This window comes from Triturus cristatus, chromosome 1_1 (genome assembly GCF_964204655.1).
Source record: "Triturus cristatus chromosome 1_1, aTriCri1.1, whole genome shotgun sequence".
NCBI lineage: Eukaryota > Metazoa > Chordata > Amphibia > Caudata > Salamandridae > Triturus > Triturus cristatus.
Window position 1 is genome coordinate 937618813 of NC_140579.1, and position 18875 is coordinate 937637687.

Below are 18875 nucleotides of genomic sequence, written 5' to 3' on the forward strand. Positions count from 1 at the left end.
GGAGGACTCTGCACCCACCACATCCGATGTCCGGGCACTGCTGGGATGACTCTGCACCCACCCCTCCTGTGTCTGGGCACTGCTGGGAGGACTCTGCACCCACCCCTCCTGTGTCTGTGCACTGCTGAGATTGATAGGCACCCACCCCTCTTATGTCTGGGCACTGCTGGGAGGACTCTGCACCCACCCCTCCTATGTCTGGGCACTGCTCAGAGGACTCTGCACCCACACCTCCTGTGTCTGGGCACTGCCGGGAGTGATAGGCATCCACCCCTCCTATGTCTGGGCACTGCTGGGAGGACTCTGCACCCACCCTTCCTGTGTCTGGACACTGCTGGGAGGACTCTGCACCCACCCCTCCTGTGTCTGGGCACTGCTGGGAGTGATAGGCACCCACCCCTCCTATGTCTGGGCACTGCTGGGAGGACTCTGCACCCACCCCTCCTGTGTCTGGGCACTGCTGGGAGGACTCTGCAGCCACCCCTCCTGTGTCTGGCCACTGCTGGGAGTGATAGGCACCCACCCCTCCTATGTCTGGGCACTGCTGGGAGGACTCTGCACCACCCCTCAGGTGTCTGGGCACTGCTGGGAGGACTCTGCACCCACCCCATCCTATGTCTGGGCACTGCTGGGAGGACTCTGCACCCACCCCTCCTGTGTCTGTGCACTGCTGGGAGTGATAGGCACCCACCCCTCTTATGTCTGGGCACTGCTGGGAGGACTCTGCAGCCACCACTCCTGTGTCTGGGCACTGCTGGGAGGACTCTGCACCCACCCCTCCGATGTCTGGGCACTGCTCGGTGGACTCTGCACCCACCCCTCCTGTGTCTGGGCACTGCTGGGAGTGATAGGCACCCACCCCTCCTATGTCTGGGCACTGCTGGGAGGACTCTGCACCCACCCCTCCTATGTCTGGGCACTGCTGGGAGGACGCTGCATCCACCCCTCCTGTGTCTGGGCACTGCTGGGAGGACTCTGCACCCACCCCTCCTGTGTCTGGTCACTGCTGGGAGTGATAGGCACCCACCCCTCCTATGTCTGGGCACTGCTGGGAGGACTCTGCACCCACCCCTCCTATGTCTGGGCACTGCTGGGAGGACTCTGCACCCACCCCTCCTGTGTCTGGGCACTGCTGGGAGGACTCTGCACCCACCCCTCCTGTGTCTGGGCACTGCTGGGAGTGATAGGCACCCACCCCTCCTATGTCTGGGCACTGCTGGGAGGAGTCTGCACCAACCCCTCCAGTGTCTGGGCACTGCTGGGAGGACTCTGCACCCACTCCTCCTGTGTCTGGGCACTGCTGGGAGTGATAGGCACACACCCCTCCTATGTCTGGGCACTGCTAGGAGGACTCTGCACCCACCCCTCCTATGTCTGGGCACTGCTGGGAGAACTCTGCACCCACCCCTCCTGTGTCTGGGCACTGCTGGGAGGACTCTGCACCCACCCCTCCTGTGTCTGGGCACTGCTGGGAGTGATAGGCACCAACCCCTCCTATGTCTGGGCACTGCTGGGAGGACTCTGCAGCCACCCCTCCTGTGTCTGGGCACTGCTGGGAGGACTCTGCACCCACCCTCCTATGTCTGGGCACTGCTGGGAGGACTCTGCAGCCACCCCTCCTGTGTCTGGGCACTGCTGGGAGGACTCTGCACCCACCCCTCCTATGTCTGGGCACTGCTGGGAGGACTCTGCACCCACCCCTCCTGTGTCTGGGCACTGCTGGGAGGACTCTGCATCCACCCTTCCTGTGTCTGGGCACTGCTGGGAGTGATAGGCACCCACCCCTCCTATGTCTGGGCACTGTTGGGAGGACTATGCACCCACCCCTCCTGTGTCTGGGCACTGCTGGGAGGACTCTGCACCCACCCCTCCTATGTCTGGGCACTGCTGGGAGGACTCTGCACCCACCCCTCCTGTGTCTGGGCACTGCTGGGAGGACTCTGCACCCACCCCTCCTATGTCTGGGCATTGCTGGGAGGACTCTGCACCCACCCCTCCTGTGTCTGGGCACTGCTGGGAGGACTCTGCACCCACCCCTCCTGTGTCTGGGCACTGCTGGGAGGACTCTGCCCCACCCCTCCTGTGTCTGGGCACTGCTGGGAGGACTCTGCACCCACCCCAACCTATGTCTGGGCACTGCTGGAAGGACTCTGCACCCACCCCTCCTGTGTCTGGGCACTGCTGGGAGGACTCTGCACCCACCCCTCCTGTGTCTGTGCACTGCTGGGAGTGATAGGCACCCACCCCTCTTATGTCTGGGCACTGCTGGGAGGACACTGCAGCCACCCCTCCTGTGTCTGGGCACTGCTGGGAGGACTCTGCACCCATCCCTCCGATGTCTGGGCACTGCTCGGTGGACTCTGCACCCACCCCTCCTGTGTCTGGGCACTGCTGGGAGTGATAGGCACCCACCCCTCCTATGTCTGGGCACTGCTGGGAGGACTCTGCACCCGCCCCTCCTATGTCTGGGCACTGCTGGGAGGACTCTGCACCCACCCCTCCTGTGTCTGGGCACTGCTGGGAGGACTCTGCACCCACCCCTCCTGTGTCTGGGCACTGCTAGGAGTGATAGGCACCCACCCCTCCTATGTCTGGGCACTGCTGGGAGGACTCTGCACCCACCCCTCCTATGTCTGGGCACTACTGGGAGGACTCTGCACCCACCCCTCCTGTGTCTGGGCACTGCTGGGAGGACTCTGCACCCACCCCTCCTGTGTCTGGGCACTGCTGTGAGTGATAGGCACCCACCCCTCCTGTGTCTGGGCACTGCTGGGAGTGATAGGCACACACCCCTCCTATGTCTGGGCACTGCTGGGAGGACTCTGCACCCACCCCTCCTGTGTCTGGGCACTGCTGGGAGGACTCTACACCAACCCCTCCTGTGTCTGGGGACTGCTGGGAGTGATGGGCACCCACCCCTCCTATGTCTGGGCACTGCTGGGAGGACTCTGCACCCACCCCTCCTGTGTCTGGGCACTGCTGGGAGGACTCTGCACCCACCCCTCCTGTGTCCGGGCACTGCTGGGAGTGATAGGCACCCACCCCTCCTATGTCTGGGCACTGCTGGGAGGACTCTGCTCCCACCCCTGCTGTGTCTGGGCACTACTGGGAGGACTCTGCACCCACCCCTCCTATGTCTGGGCACTGCTGGGAGTAATAGGCACCCACCCCTCCTATGTCTGGGCACTGCTGGGAGGACTATGCACCCACCCCTCCTGTGTCTGGGCACTGCTGGGAGGACTCTGCAGCCACCCCTCCTGTGTCTGGGTACTGCTGGGAGGACTCTGCACCCACCCCTCCTATGTCTGGGCACTGCTGGGAGGACTCTGCACCCACCCCTCCTGTGTCTGGGCACTGCTGGGAGGACTCTGCACCCACCCCTCCTATGTCTGGGCACTGCTGGGAGGACTCTGCACCCACCCCTCCTGTGTCTGGGCACTGCTGGGAGGACTCTGCACCCACCCCTCCTGTGTCTGGGCACTGCTGGGAGGACTCTGCCCCACCCCTCCTGTGTCTGGGCACTGCTGGGAGGACTCTGCACCCACCCCAACCTATGTCTGGGCACTGCTGGAAGGACTCTGCACCCACCCCTCCTGTGTCTGGGCACTGCTGGGAGGACTCTGCACCCACCCCTCCTGTGTCTGTGCACTGCTGGGAGTGATAGGCACCCACCCCTCTTATGTCTGGGCACTGCTGGGAGGACACTGCAGCCACCCCTCCTGTGTCTGGGCACTGCTGGGAGGACTCTGCACCCATCCCTCCGATGTCTGGGCACTGCTCGGTGGACTCTGCACCCACCCCTCCTGTGTCTGGGCACTGCTGGGAGTGATAGGCACCCACCCCTCCTATGTCTGGGCACTGCTGGGAGGACTCTGCACCCGCCCCTCCTATGTCTGGGCACTGCTGGGAGGACTCTGCACCCACCCCTCCTGTGTCTGGGCACTGCTGGGAGGACTCTGCACCCACCCCTCCTGTGTCTGGGCACTGCTAGGAGTGATAGGCACCCACCCCTCCTATGTCTGGGCACTGCTGGGAGGACTCTGCACCCACCCCTCCTATGTCTGGGCACTACTGGGAGGACTCTGCACCCACCCCTCCTTTGTCTGGGCACTGCTGGGAGGACTCTGCACCCACCCCTCCTGTGTCTGGGCACTGCTGGGAGTGATAGGCACCCACCCCTCCTGTGTCTGGGCACTGCTGGGAGTGATAGGCACACACCCCTCCTATGTCTGGGCACTGCTGGGAGGACTCTGCACCCACCCCTCCTGTGTCTGGGCACTGCTGGGAGGACTCTACACCAACCCCTCCTGTGTCTGGGGACTGCTGGGAGTGATAGGCACCCACCCCTCCTATGTCTGGGCACTGCTGGGAGGACTCTGCACCCACCCCTCCTGTGTCTGGGCACTGCTGGGAGGACTCTGCAGCCACCCCTCCTGTGTCCGGGCACTGCTGGGAGTGATAGGCACCCACCCCTCCTATGTCTGGGCACTGCTGGGAGGACTCTGCTCCCACCCCTGCTGTGTCTGGGCCCTACTGGGAGGACTCTGCACCCACCCCTCCTGTGTCTGGGCACTGCTGGGAGTAATAGGCACCCACCCCTCCTATGTCTGGGCACTGCTGGGAGGAGTCTGCACCAACCCCTCCTGTGTCTGGGCACTGCTTGGAGGACTCTGCACCCACCCCTCCTGTGTCTGGGCACTGCTGGGAGTGATAGGCACCCACCCCTCCTGTGTCTGGGCACTGCTGGGAAGACTCTGCAGCCACCCCTCCTGTGTCTGGGCACTGCTGGGAGGACTCTGCACCCACCCCTCCTATGACTGGGCACTGCTCGGAGGACTCTGCACCCACCCCTCCTGTGTCTGGGCGATGCTGGGAGTGATAGGCACCCACCCCTCGTATGTCTGGGCACTGCTGGGAGGACTCTGCACCCACCCCATCCTATGTCCGGGCACTGCTGGGAGGACTCTGCACCCACCCCTCCTGTGGCTGGGCACTGCTGGGAGGACTCTGCACCCACCCCTCCTGTGTCTGTGCACTGCTGGGAGTGATAGGCACCCACCCCTCTTATGTCTGGGCATTGCTGGGAGGACTCTGCAGCCACCCCTACTGTGTCTGGGCACTGCTGGGAGGACTCTGCACCCACCCCTCCTATGTCTGGGCACTGGACGGAGGACTCTGCACCCACCCCTCCTGTGTCTGGGCACTGCTGGGAGTGATAGGCACCCACCCCTCCTATGTCTGGGTACTGCTGGGAGGAGTCTGCACCCACCCCTCCTAAGTCTGGGCACTGCTGGGAGGACTCTGCACCCACCCCTCATGTGTCTGGGCACTGCTGGGAGGACTCTGCACCCACCCCTCCTGTGTCTGGGCACTGCTGGGAATGATAGGCACCCACCCCTCCTATGTCTGGGCACTGCTGGGAGGACTCTGCACCCACCCCTCCTATGTCTGGGCACTGCTGGGAGGACTCTGCACCCACCCCTCCTGTGTCTGGGCACTGCTGGGAGGACTCTGCACCCACCCCTCCTGTGTCTGGGCACTGCTGGGAGGACTCTGCACCACCCCTCAGGTGTCTGGGCACTGCTGGGAGGACTCTGCGCCCACCCCATCCTATGTCTGGGCACTGCTGGAAGGACTCTGCACCCACCCCTCCTGTGTCTGGGCACTGCTGGGAGGACTCTGCACCCACCCCTCCTGTGTCTGTGCACTGCTGGGAGTGATAGGCACCCACCCCTCTTATGTCTGGGCACTGCTGGGAGGACTCTGCAGCCACCCCTCCTGTGTCTGGGTACTGCTGGGAGGACTCTGCACCCACCCCTCCTATGTCTGGGCACTGCTGGGAGGACTCTGCACCCACCCCTCCTGTGTCTGGGCACTGCTGGGAGGACTCTGCACCCACCCCTCCTATGTCTGGGCACTGCTGGGAGGACTCTGCACCCACCCCTCCTGTGTCTGGGCACTGCTGGGAGGACTCTGCACCCACCCCTCCTGTGTCTGGGCACTGCTGGGAGGACTCTGCCCCACCCCTCCTGTGTCTGGGCACTGCTGGGAGGACTCTGCACCCACCCCAACCTATGTCTGGGCACTGCTGGAAGGACTCTGCACCCACCCCTCCTGTGTCTGGGCACTGCTGGGAGGACTCTGCACCCACCCCTCCTGTGTCTGTGCACTGCTGGGAGTGATAGGCACCCACCCCTCTTATGTCTGGGCACTGCTGGGAGGACACTGCAGCCACCCCTCCTGTGTCTGGGCACTGCTGGGAGGACTCTGCACCCATCCCTCCGATGTCTGGGCACTGCTCGGTGGACTCTGCACCCACCCCTCCTGTGTCTGGGCACTGCTGGGAGTGATAGGCACCCACCCCTCCTATGTCTGGGCACTGCTGGGAGGACTCTGCACCCGCCCCTCCTATGTCTGGGCACTGCTGGGAGGACTCTGCACCCACCCCTCCTGTGTCTGGGCACTGCTGGGAGGACTCTGCACCCACCCCTCCTGTGTCTGGGCACTGCTAGGAGTGATAGGCACCCACCCCTCCTATGTCTGGGCACTGCTGGGAGGACTCTGCACCCACCCCTCCTATGTCTGGGCACTACTGGGAGGACTCTGCACCCACCCCTCCTTTGTCTGGGCACTGCTGGGAGGACTCTGCACCCACCCCTCCTGTGTCTGGGCACTGCTGGGAGTGATAGGCACCCACCCCTCCTGTGTCTGGGCACTGCTGGGAGTGATAGGCACACACCCCTCCTATGTCTGGGCACTGCTGGGAGGACTCTGCACCCACCCCTCCTGTGTCTGGGCACTGCTGGGAGGACTCTACACCAACCCCTCCTGTGTCTGGGGACTGCTGGGAGTGATAGGCACCCACCCCTCCTATGTCTGGGCACTGCTGGGAGGACTCTGCACCCACCCCTCCTGTGTCTGGGCACTGCTGGGAGGACTCTGCAGCCACCCCTCCTGTGTCCGGGCACTGCTGGGAGTGATAGGCACCCACCCCTCCTATGTCTGGGCACTGCTGGGAGGACTCTGCTCCCACCCCTGCTGTGTCTGGGCCCTACTGGGAGGACTCTGCACCCACCCCTCCTGTGTCTGGGCACTGCTGGGAGTAATAGGCACCCACCCCTCCTATGTCTGGGCACTGCTGGGAGGAGTCTGCACCAACCCCTCCTGTGTCTGGGCACTGCTTGGAGGACTCTGCACCCACCCCTCCTGTGTCTGGGCACTGCTGGGAGGTCTCTGCACCCACCCCTCCTGTGTCTGGGCACTACTGGGAGGACTCTGCAGCCACCCCTCCTGTGTCTGGGCACTGCTGGGAGGACTCTGCACCCACCCGTAAAATGTCTGGGCACTGCTCGGAGGACTCTGCACCCACCCCTCCTGTGTCTGGGCACTGCTGGGAGTGATAGGCACCCACCCCTCCTGTGTCTGGGCACTGCTGGGAAGACTCTGCAGCCACCCCTCCTGTGTCTGGGCACTGCTGGGAGGACTCTGCACCCACCCCTCCTATGACTGGGCACTGCTCAGAGGACTCTGCACCCACCCCTCCTGTGTCTGGGCGATGCTGGGAGTGATAGGCACCCACCCCTTGTCACGTTCCACTGTGGCTCCGGCAGACTCGAATGAAGCACAAGGGTTCCACCTCCCGACGTCCCCGGCTCTGGTTCGAAACACACACAGAGTTCCAGGGCAATCAGGCGAGGGACTAGGACTATAAGGGGTACAGCTGATTTGGTGGGAGTCCTGCAAAGGAATACATGAGAGAAAATACAACCATCACAAGGTAACCTACTCTCAGTTAAGTCTCACTAAGTGTTTGAACCAAGTGTCTCTTCATGCACACCACGCACTCTGTATTTCAGGAGCCTTAACCTCAGACTCGAGAGGACCAGCCCTCTCACATACCAACAAGCCCAGTCGGACCGTTCTCTCTCCCCTTCGTTCCCTTATCAGCTTCCCCGTAACGCTACTAAGCGCCAATGTGATATACACCTGAGCTCTATCCCAATGTCACTACTCCACTATTGAGTTCCTGTAGAGTCGTAGATGGGCTTCCCCTGCTCTCGACTGATCGTAAGTAACAGAGAAACAAATGTCTCGCAATCCTAATCCTATTCCATTTTTCTTCCTGGCTCCTCTGGCCAAACAATACTGTCCTGCTAGGAGACTCCCTTCCCGGGTTCCAGAGATACCTGATTCCTTCTTGGTTTCCAATGCGTCTCCTTTGCCGTTCGAAGGAACACTCCTGCTCCTAACCTCGTTGCTCTCCAGCGACTGAGAAGCGCGGCGACGCTTACGTCAGCGTCCCGCGTGAAGTCGGGCCTGTTTTCCCGAAGCCGCGTACCTCGCGGCTAACCCCTGCCACGGCCAGGTACTTGCTTCCCCAATGGTATTAGACGCGAACACCCGCGTCTTCCTTCTCTCCAATGATCCTCCTGATCAGCATCAAAACCACCTTCCAGTATTACGCGCCTCGATTGGCTCGCTTCGCTCGTATTTACCCTTTCTTGGCCACGCCTCCTTACAGCCGGGGATTCTGGTGGATGAAGTCCTCCTTTGACTGTACATGCGGTAGGCGCCCTAGATCCGCGCCTGACAGTATGCCCCCCTCGCCGGGCGCCTCCTATGACCAGGCTTGCCCGGGCAGCGGGCGTGAAAGGAACGGACCGCCTCCGGAGCGTGTATGTCCGAGGCCGGGACCCAGGAATCCTCCTCCGCCGAGTACCCCTTCCAGGACAGAAGATACCACAGACGACCCCTCCTCAATTTGGAATCCAACACCTTCCGGACCTCGTACTCCAACTGGCCATCCCGAAATATCGGCGGGGCTGCCACCCTCCTGGCCCCCACCGCCGGCTTCAGCAAGCTGCAGTGGAACACCGGGTGGATGCGCAAAGAGACAGGTAAAGCCAATCGATACGCCACTAAACCCACACGACGAACCACAGGGTATGGGCCTATGAAGCGAGGATGAAAGACGCTGCGCATTTTGAAGCGGAGGTATTTCGTGGATAACCACACTTTGTCGCCCGGTAGATAGGACGGGCCGTCCTGTCGACGGCGGTCAGCCCAGGCCTTATAAAGGCCCTTCGCTCTCACCAGATTCTTCTTGAGGTGTCTATGCAAGTTCCCCAGAACCCGCAGCTGGGCAGCCAGAGCGGGCCGGTCCCGCACCTCCGCTGGGAAAGACAACGGAAGAACCCTGGCGTGATAACCGTAGGTAGCCCTAAAGGGCGATTCCTTGATGGAGCTATGCCACGCATTATTGTAGGAGAGTTCAGCCAACCAGAGGAGCGATACCCATGAAGCGCTTGCTTCTTTGGAGAAGCAACGGAGATACGTCTTGAGTGTTTGATTAAGACGCTCGGTCTGGCCATCCGTCTGTGGGTGGAAGCTGGTCGACGTGGCTACCTCCACCTGCAGGGCCGTACACCATGTTTTCCAGAAGCGTGCAATGAACTGCGGGCCTCTGTCCGAAACTATGACCCCCGGGACTCCATGCAGTCTCACCACTTGTGACAGCAATAACTGCGCTGTTTGACTGGCCGAGGGTAGGTTTTTGCACGGCACGAAATGACCCAGCTTGGTGAGGCTGTCCACCACCACCATAATCGCATTGCATCCCTGGTCCATCGGTAGCCCCACGACGAAGTCGATACTGATGTGCTGCCAGGGCCCTGCTGGAGTTGGCATGGGAACCAACTTGCCCTTGGCTTTCGAGCGGTCGCCCTTGGCTCGGGCGCACACGTCGCACTGTTGTATCCACCGTTGGACGTCCTCGTTCATGTGTTCCCACCAGAAGTAACGTTGTAGGAGATGAAGAGTCTTTGTACACCCTGGATGACCTGCTATCAGCGACTCATGGCACCATTCGAAAGCCTGGTGCTGTAGCGCCACAGACGGAATAAATAATCGGTCTCGAACAAAAGGCAATCCCCCCTTCATTCGCCGATCCGAACCTTGTTCCTCCCAATGTAGCCATTGCACCAGGGTACGTTGTTTTCTTACGGTGTTCAAGAACGTGTCCGCTCTGATCCCACATATCACCTTTTCTGGGGGAATGATGGCCTCTAGGACTTCTCTACAAGCCGGATGGTCCCCATTTTGTCGAGATAACGAATCAGCTTTTCGGTTCTCCGAACCCGGTCTGAAAGTGATGACAAAGTCAAACCCTGCAAAAAACAGAATCCACCGCATCTGCCTTTGCGTGAGGTGCCGGGCTGTTTTCAGATATTGCAAATTGCGATGGTCCGTATACACCGTTACTGGGTGCCTAGCTCCCCACAGGTAGTGCCTCCATTCCTGAAACGCCTTTCTCACCGCTAGCAACTCCTTCTCGGCGATCGTGTAGTGTGTTTCAGCCGGGGACAGCTTCCGAGACAGAAATGCTATGGGGTGCAGCTGGCCGGACAGCACTTCCCGTTGCGAAAGAACCGCCCCCACTGCTATGTCAGAAGCGTCCGCTTCTACTATGAACGGTGAATCGGATCTGGGATGCTGTAGAATCGGTGCGGTGGTGAATGCGTGTTTTAGCTCACAGAACGCCTGCATAGCCTCTTGAGTCCATGAAAACTGGTGACCTTTTCGGAGCAACCGGGTAAGAGGAGAGACGAGCTGTGAGAAGTGAGAGATAAATCGCCGGTAATAGTTAGAAAAGCCCAGGAAACACTGTACATCTCTCACTGTCTTTGGTATAGGCCACTCCTGTACAGCGGACACCTTCCTCTCAGCCATACTCAATCCTGCAGGACTCAGGATCACTCCCAGGAACTCCACTTTCTCAACATGAAATTCGCATTTGCTCAACTTGCAAAACAGATTGTTCTCTCTCAACTTCTGTAGTATCTGTGAAACATGTGTGCTATGGGTTCTTCGTTCTGTGGAATATATCAGTATATCGTCTATGTATACCACTGCGGTTTTGTCGATATACTCCTTGAGAACGTCATCGAGAAAGAATTGGAATGCCGCCGGGGCGTTACACAGCCCAAACGGCATTACTCTATACTCAAAGAGACCGTATCGCGTCTTGAACGCCGTCTTCCACTCATCCCCCTCCCGTATCCGGACCAGGTGATAGGCCCCCCTCAAGTCCAATCTTGTATAAATGGTTGCCTCCTTCACCTGGTCCAGCAAGACCGGGATGAGTGGAAGAGGGTAACGGTTGCGAACCGTGTTTTTATTCAAGACGCGATAATCGATGCACGTCCTCAAGTCGCCATTAGCCTTCTTGATAAAGAAAAGAGGCGACGCTGCAGGGGAGCGGGAAGGTCTAATAAACCCTATTTCTACAAAGTGTTCTAAGTACTTGCGCAGATGTTCTGTTTCTGGCTCTGATAAAGCATACACTCTACACGAGGGCATGAGCGCCCCAGGGATTAGCTCTATTTGGCAGTCGTAAATGCGGTGTGGTGGCAAGTCTTCCGCCTTACTCTCGCTGAATACGTCTCTAAACTGGGAATATACGGCGGGAAGTTCTGTCTCCTTCTCAGCTGCCGTGAGAACGTGATACCCCTGGGTGAGGGCAAGGAGATGGGTTCGGTGCGCGTTAGCGCATTCCCCTTTACAAAACTCTGTTTCGAAGTCCACTGTTTTTCTCTTCCAATCTATCTTGGGATTATGAGTTGTTAACCAAGGCATCCCTAAAATCACCTCATACTGGGGAGCCTCGATGATATTCAGGGCTACTTCTTCCACATGATCCCAAAGAGGTCCCGGTTTGGTCAGTGTCAGTGCTTCTGTAACCTCCGTGATAGGCCCAGAAATGAGAGGCTTCCCATCAACCGCCCATACCGTTTCGGGACTAATTCTCGGGATGCGCCTCAACCCCAGCCTCTTCACCAACCCGCTATCCACGAAATTCCCGGTGGCCCCTGAGTCAACCATCACTCTGACCTCATGGTCTTGCGTTCCCACCGACAATCGCATGGCTAACAGAACGTGGGATTCAGAAGCGACTGATTCTATGACCGCCAAAGAAGGCAACTGTAACGACCTGGGTTCGGATACCTGTACGCTCTGTTCTGGAGCCAGAGCGTCTGAGAGGGAGGTATGCATCGTGGTCACCGCCACTTTCTTCATACCCGCGAACCCGCTCTTCTTGGGTTTTATGGGGCAGTCCCTGACATAGTGTCCCTTCTTGCCGCAGTACATGCATAACCCTGCTAGTCTGCGTGATTCTCTTTCTGCCCTAGATAATGGGGCCCGGATAGCCCCCACCTCCATGGGTTCCGGCTGGACCTCAGAAGGGGTTCCAGCGTGTCTGTTGCCCTTCTCTGGTCTCTCTACGTGAGCATATACTCTCTCTCCCCTTCGTTCCGCCAGTCTATGATCTAGACGCAACGTGAGATTCATCAAATCCGTGAACGTGGAGGGCTGCGGATCTATCTGAGCCACCACGTCCTTCATGTCATCGCACAAGCCTTGGTAATAGAGGGACATCCTTTTTTCCTCGGGCCATGCGGTTTCAGCTATGAGCCGATTAAACTGGGTCAGATAAGATACCAACTCTAGTTTACCCTGGCGGAGAGTTAACAATTCTCGGTCCGCCGAGAAAGTGGTAGCCCTTCGATCAAACACCCGCTCGAACTCACTACGGAATGCGTTCCAATCCGATAACAGAGGGTCATCGTATTTGACCAAGGGCACCGCCCAATTGGCGGCGTCCCCCGTCATATACGAAATCGCAAAAGCCACTCGTGAATGGTTAGAAGGAAAGGAAGCGGGTTTGCAAGAGAAATGCAAGGCTATTTGCGTCAGAAAGGTCTGGATCTTGAGGGGATCCCCCGAGAACCTCTCCGGGCTAGCCAGGGGTATAGGAGGAGACACGTTCACCTGTATAGGTGATGAAGACAGAGTGGCGTCAAACGGATTTCTACCCTGACGATCCACCCTGTCTCTTAGGGCGGCCGTTTCTGCTTTTGAGGCGGCCAATTCCTGTTGCACTAACAAGAGAGCCTGCAACACGTCGTCTAACGACGCCATGCTTGTGCCTTATTCGAACCCACCGGAGTGTTTTCTTGGGCGCGTAATTCTGTCACGTTCCACTGTGGCTCCGGCAGACTCGAATGAAGCACAAGGGTTCCACCTCCCGACGTCCCCGGCTCTGGTTCGAAACACACACAGAGTTCCAGGGCAATCAGGCGAGGGACTAGGACTATAAGGGGTACAGCTGATTTGGTGGGAGTCCTGCAAAGGAATACATGAGAGAAAATACAACCATCACAAGGTAACCTACTCTCAGTTAAGTCTCACTAAGTGTTTGAACCAAGTGTCTCTTCATGCACACCACGCACTCTGTATTTCAGGAGCCTTAACCTCAGACTCGAGAGGACCAGCCCTCTCACATACCAACAAGCCCAGTCGGACCGTTCTCTCTCCCCTTCGTTCCCTTATCAGCTTCCCCGTAACGCTACTAAGCGCCAATGTGATATACACCTGAGCTCTATCCCAATGTCACTACTCCACTATTGAGTTCCTGTAGAGTCGTAGATGGGCTTCCCCTGCTCTCGACTGATCGTAAGTAACAGAGAAACAAATGTCTCGCAATCCTAATCCTATTCCATTTTTCTTCCTGGCTCCTCTGGCCAAACAATACTGTCCTGCTAGGAGACTCCCTTCCCGGGTTCCAGAGATACCTGATTCCTTCTTGGTTTCCAATGCGTCTCCTTTGCCGTTCGAAGGAACACTCCTGCTCCTAACCTCGTTGCTCTCCAGCGACTGAGAAGCGCGGCGACGCTTACGTCAGCGTCCCGCGTGAAGTCGGGCCTGTTTTCCCGAAGCCGCGTACCTCGCGGCTAACCCCTGCCACGGCCAGGTACTTGCTTCCCCAATGGTATTAGACGCGAACACCCGCGTCTTCCTTCTCTCCAATGATCCTCCTGATCAGCATCAAAACCACCTTCCAGTATTACGCGCCTCGATTGGCTCGCTTCGCTCGTATTTACCCTTTCTTGGCCACGCCTCCTTACAGCCGGGGATTCTGGTGGATGAAGTCCTCCTTTGACTGTACATGCGGTAGGCGCCCTAGATCCGCGCCTGACACCCCTCGTATGTCTGGGCACTGCTGGGAGGACTCTGCACCCACCCCATCCTATGTCCGGGCACTGCTGGGAGGACTCTGCACCCACCCCTCCTGTGGCTGGGCACTGCTGGGAGGACTCTGCACCCACCCCTCCTGTGTCTGTGCACTGCTGGGAGTGATAGGCACCCACCCCTCTTATGTCTGGGCATTGCTGGGAGGACTCTGCAGCCACCCCTACTGTGTCTGGGCACTGCTGGGAGGACTCTGCACCCACCCCTCCTATGTCTGGGCACTGCTCGGAGGACTCTGCACCCACCCCTCCTGTGTCTGGGCACTGCTGGGAGTGATAGGCACCCACCCCTCCTATGTCTGGGTACTGCTGGGAGGAGTCTGCACCCACCCCTCCTAAGTCTGGGCACTGCTGGGAGGACTCTGCACCCACCCCTCATGTGTCTGGGCACTGCTGGGAGGACTCTGCACCCACCCCTCCTGTGTCTGGGCACTGCTGGGAATGATAGGCACCCACCCCTCCTATGTCTGGGCACTGCTGGGAGGACTCTGCACCCACCCCTCCTATGTCTGGGCACTGCTGGGAGGACTCTGCACCCACCCCTCCTGTGTCTGGGCACTGCTGGGAGGACTCTGCACCCACCCCTCCTGTGTCTGGGCACTGCTGGGAGGACTCTGCACCACCCCTCAGGTGTCTGGGCACTGCTGGGAGGACTCTGCGCCCACCCCATCCTATGTCTGGGCACTGCTGGAAGGACTCTGCACCCACCCCTCCTGTGTCTGGGCACTGCTGGGAGGACTCTGCACCCACCCCTCCTGTGTCTGTGCACTGCTGGGAGTGATAGGCACCCACCCCTCTTATGTCTGGGCACTGCTGGGAGGACTCTGCAGCCACCCCTCCTGTGTCTGGGCACTGCTGGGAGGACTCTGCACCCACCCCTCCGATGTCTGGGCACTGCTCGGTGGACTCTGCACCCACCCCTCCTGTGTCTGGGCACTGCTGGGAGTGATAGGCACCCACCCCTCCTATGTCTGGGCACTGCTGGGAGGAGTCTGCACCAACCCCTCCAGTGTCCGGGCACTGCTGGGAGGACTCTGCACCCACTCCTCCTGTGTCTGGGCACTGCTGGGAGTGATAGGCACACATCCCTCCTATGTCTGGGCACTGCTGGGAGGACTCTGCACCCACCCCTCCTGTGTCTGGGCACTGCTGGGAGGACTCTGCTCCCACCCCTCCTGTGTCTGGGGACTGCTGGGAGTGATAGGCACCCACCCCTCCTATGTCTGGGCACTGCTGGGAGGACTCTGCACCCACCCCTCCTGTGTCTGGGCACTTCTGGGAGGACTCTGCACCCACCCCTCCTGTGTCTGGGCACTGCTGGGAGGACTCTGCAGCCACCCCTCCTGTGTCTGGGCACTGCTGGGAGTGATAGGCACCCACCCCTCCTATGTCTGGGCACTGCTGGGAGGACTCTGCACCCACCCCTGCTGTGTCTGGGCACTGCTGGGAGGACTCAGCACCCACCCCTCCTGTGTCTGAGCACTGCTGGGAGTGATTGGCACCCACCCCTCCTATGTCTGGGCACTGCTGGGAGGAGTCTGCACCAACCCCTCCTGTGTCTGGGCACTGCTGGAAGGACTCTGCACCCACCCCTCCTGTGTCTGGGCACTGCTGGGAGTGATAGGCACCCACCCCTCCTATGTCTGGGCACTGCTGGGAGGACTCTGCACCCACCCCTCCTGTGTCTGGGCACTGCTGGGAGGACTCTGCAGCCACCCCTCCTGTGTCTGGGCACTGCTGGAAGGACTCTGCAGCCACCCCCCCTATGTCTGGGCACTGCTCGGAGGACTCTACACCCACCCCTCCTGTGTCTGGGCACTGCTGGGAGTGATAGGCACCCACCCCTCCTATGTCTGGGTACTGCTGGGAGGAGTCTGCACCCACCCCTCCTAAGTCTGGGCACTGCTGGGAGGACTCTGCACCCACCCCTCATGTGTCTGGGCACTGCTGGGAGGACTCTGCACCCACCCCTCCTGTGTCTGGGCACTGCTGGGAATGATAGGCACCCACCCCTCCTATGTCTGGGCACTGCTGGGAGGACTCTGCACCCACCCCTCCTATGTCTGGGCACTGCTGGGAGGACTCTGCACCCACCCCTCCTGTGTCTGGGCACTGCTGGGAGGACTCTGCACCCACCCCTCCTGTGTCTGGGCACTGCTGGGAGGACTCTGCACCACCCCTCAGGTGTCTGGGCACTGCTGGGAGGACTCTGCGCCCACCCCATCCTATGTCTGGGCACTGCTGGAAGGACTCTGCACCCATCCCTCCTGTGTCTGGGCACTGCTGGGAGGACTCTGCACCCACCCCTCCTGTGTCTGTGCACTGCTGGGAGTGATAGGCACCCACCCCTCTTATGTCTGGGCACTGCTGGGAGGACTCTGCAGCCACCCCTCCTGTGTCTGGGCACTGCTGGGAGGACTCTGCACCCACCCCTCCGATGTCTGGGCACTGCTCGGTGGACTCTGCACCCACCCCTCCTGTGTCTGGGCACTGCTGGGAGTGATAGGCACCCACCCCTCCTATGTCTGGGCACTGCTGGGAGGAGTCTGCACCAACCCCTCCAGTGTCCGGGCACTGCTGGGAGGACTCTGCACCCACTCCTCCTGTGTCTGGGCACTGCTGGGAGTGATAGGCACACATCCCTCCTATGTCTGGGCACTGCTGGGAGGACTCTGCACCCACCCCTCCTGTGTCTGGGCACTGCTGGGAGGACTCTGCTCCCACCCCTCCTGTGTCTGGGGACTGCTGGGAGTGATAGGCACCCCCCCTTCCTATGTTCGGGCACTGCTGGGAGGACTCTGCACCCACCCCTCCTGTGTCTGGGCACTTCTGGGAGGACTCTGCACCCACCCCTCCTGTGTCTGGGCACTGCTGGGAGGACTCTGCAGCCACCCCTCCTGTGTCTGGGCACTGCTGGGAGTGATAGGCACCCACCCCTCCTATGTCTGGGCACTGCTGGGAGGACTCTGCACCCACCCCTGCTGTGTCTGGGCACTGCTGGGAGGACTCAGCACCCACCCCTCCTGTGTCTGAGCACTGCTGGGAGTGATTGGCACCCACCCCTCCTATGTCTGGGCACTGCTGGGAGGAGTCTGCACCAACCCCTCCTGTGTCTGGGCACTGCTGGAAGGACTCTGCACCCACCCCTCCTGTGTCTGGGCACTGCTGGGAGTGATAGGCACCCACCCCTCCTATGTCTGGGCACTGCTGGGAGGACTCTGCACCCACCCCTCCTGTGTCTGGGCACTGCTGGGAGGACTCTGCAGCCACCCCTCCTGTGTCTGGGCACTGCTGGAAGGACTCTGCAGCCACCCCCCTATGTCTGGGCACTGCTCGGAGGACTCTACACCCACCCCTCCTGTGTCTGGGCACTGCTTGGAGTGATAGGCACCCACCCCTCCTGTGTCTGGGCACTGCTGGGAGGACTCTGCAGCCACCCCTCCTGTGTCTGGGCACTGCTGGGAAGACTCTGCACCCACCCCTCCTATGTCTGGGCACAGCTCAGAGGACTCTGCACCCACCCCTCCTGTGTCTGGGCACTGCTGGGAGTGATAGGCACCCACCCCTCCTATGTCTGGGCACTGCTGGGAGGACTCTGCACCCACCACATCCGATGTCCGGGCACTGCTGGGATGACTCTGCACCCACCCCTCCTGTGTCTGGGCACTGCTGGGAGGACTCTGCACCCACCCCTCCTGTGTCTGTGCACTGCTGAGATTGATAGGCACCCACCCCTCTTATGTCTGGGCACTGCTGGGAGGACTCTGCACCCACCCCTCCTATGTCTGGGCACTGCTCAGAGGACTCTGCACCCACACCTCCTGTGTCTGGGCACTGCCGGGAGTGATAGGCATCCACCCCTCCTATGTCTGGGCACTGCTGGGAGGACTCTGCACCCACCCCTCCTGTGTCTGAACACTGCTGGGAGGACTCTGCACCCACCCCTCCTGTGTCTGGGCACTGCTGGGAGTGATAGGCACCCACCCCTCCTATGTCTGGGCACTGCTGGGAGGACTCTGCACCCACCCCTCCTGTGTCTGGGCACTGCTGGGAGGACTCTGCAGCCACCCCTCCTGTGTCTGGGCACTGCTGGGAGTGATAGGCACCCACCCTTCTTATGTCTGGGCACTGCTGGGAGGACACTGCAGCCACCCCTCCTGTGTCTGGGCACTGCTGGGAGGACTCTGCACCCACCCCTCCTGTGTCTGGGCACTGCTGGGAGGACTCTGCACCCACCCCTCCTGTGTCTGGGCACTGCTAGGAGTGATAGGCACCCACCCCTCCTATGTCTGGGCACTGCTGGGAGGACTCTGCACCCACCCCTCCTATGTCTGGGCACTACTGGGAGGACTCTGCACCCACCCCTCCTGTGTCTGGGCACTGCTGGGAGGACTCTGCACCCACCCCTCCTGTGTCTGGGCACTGCTGGGAGTGATAGGCACCCACCCCTCCTGTGTCTGGGCACTGCTGGGAGTGATAGGCACACACCCCTCCTATGTCTGGGCACTGCTGGGAGGACTCTGCACCCACCCCTCCTGTGTCTGGGCACTGCTGGGAGGACTCTACACCAACCCCTCCTGTGTCTGGGGACTGCTGGGAGTGATGGGCACCCACCCCTCCTATGTCTGGGCACTGCTGGGAGGACTCTGCACCCACCACTCCTGTGTCTGGGCACTGCTGGGAGGACTCTGCACCCACCCCTCCTGTGTCTGGGCACTGCTGGGAGGACTCTGCAGCCACCCCTCCTGTGTCCGGGCACTGCTGGGAGTGATAGGCACCCACCCCTCC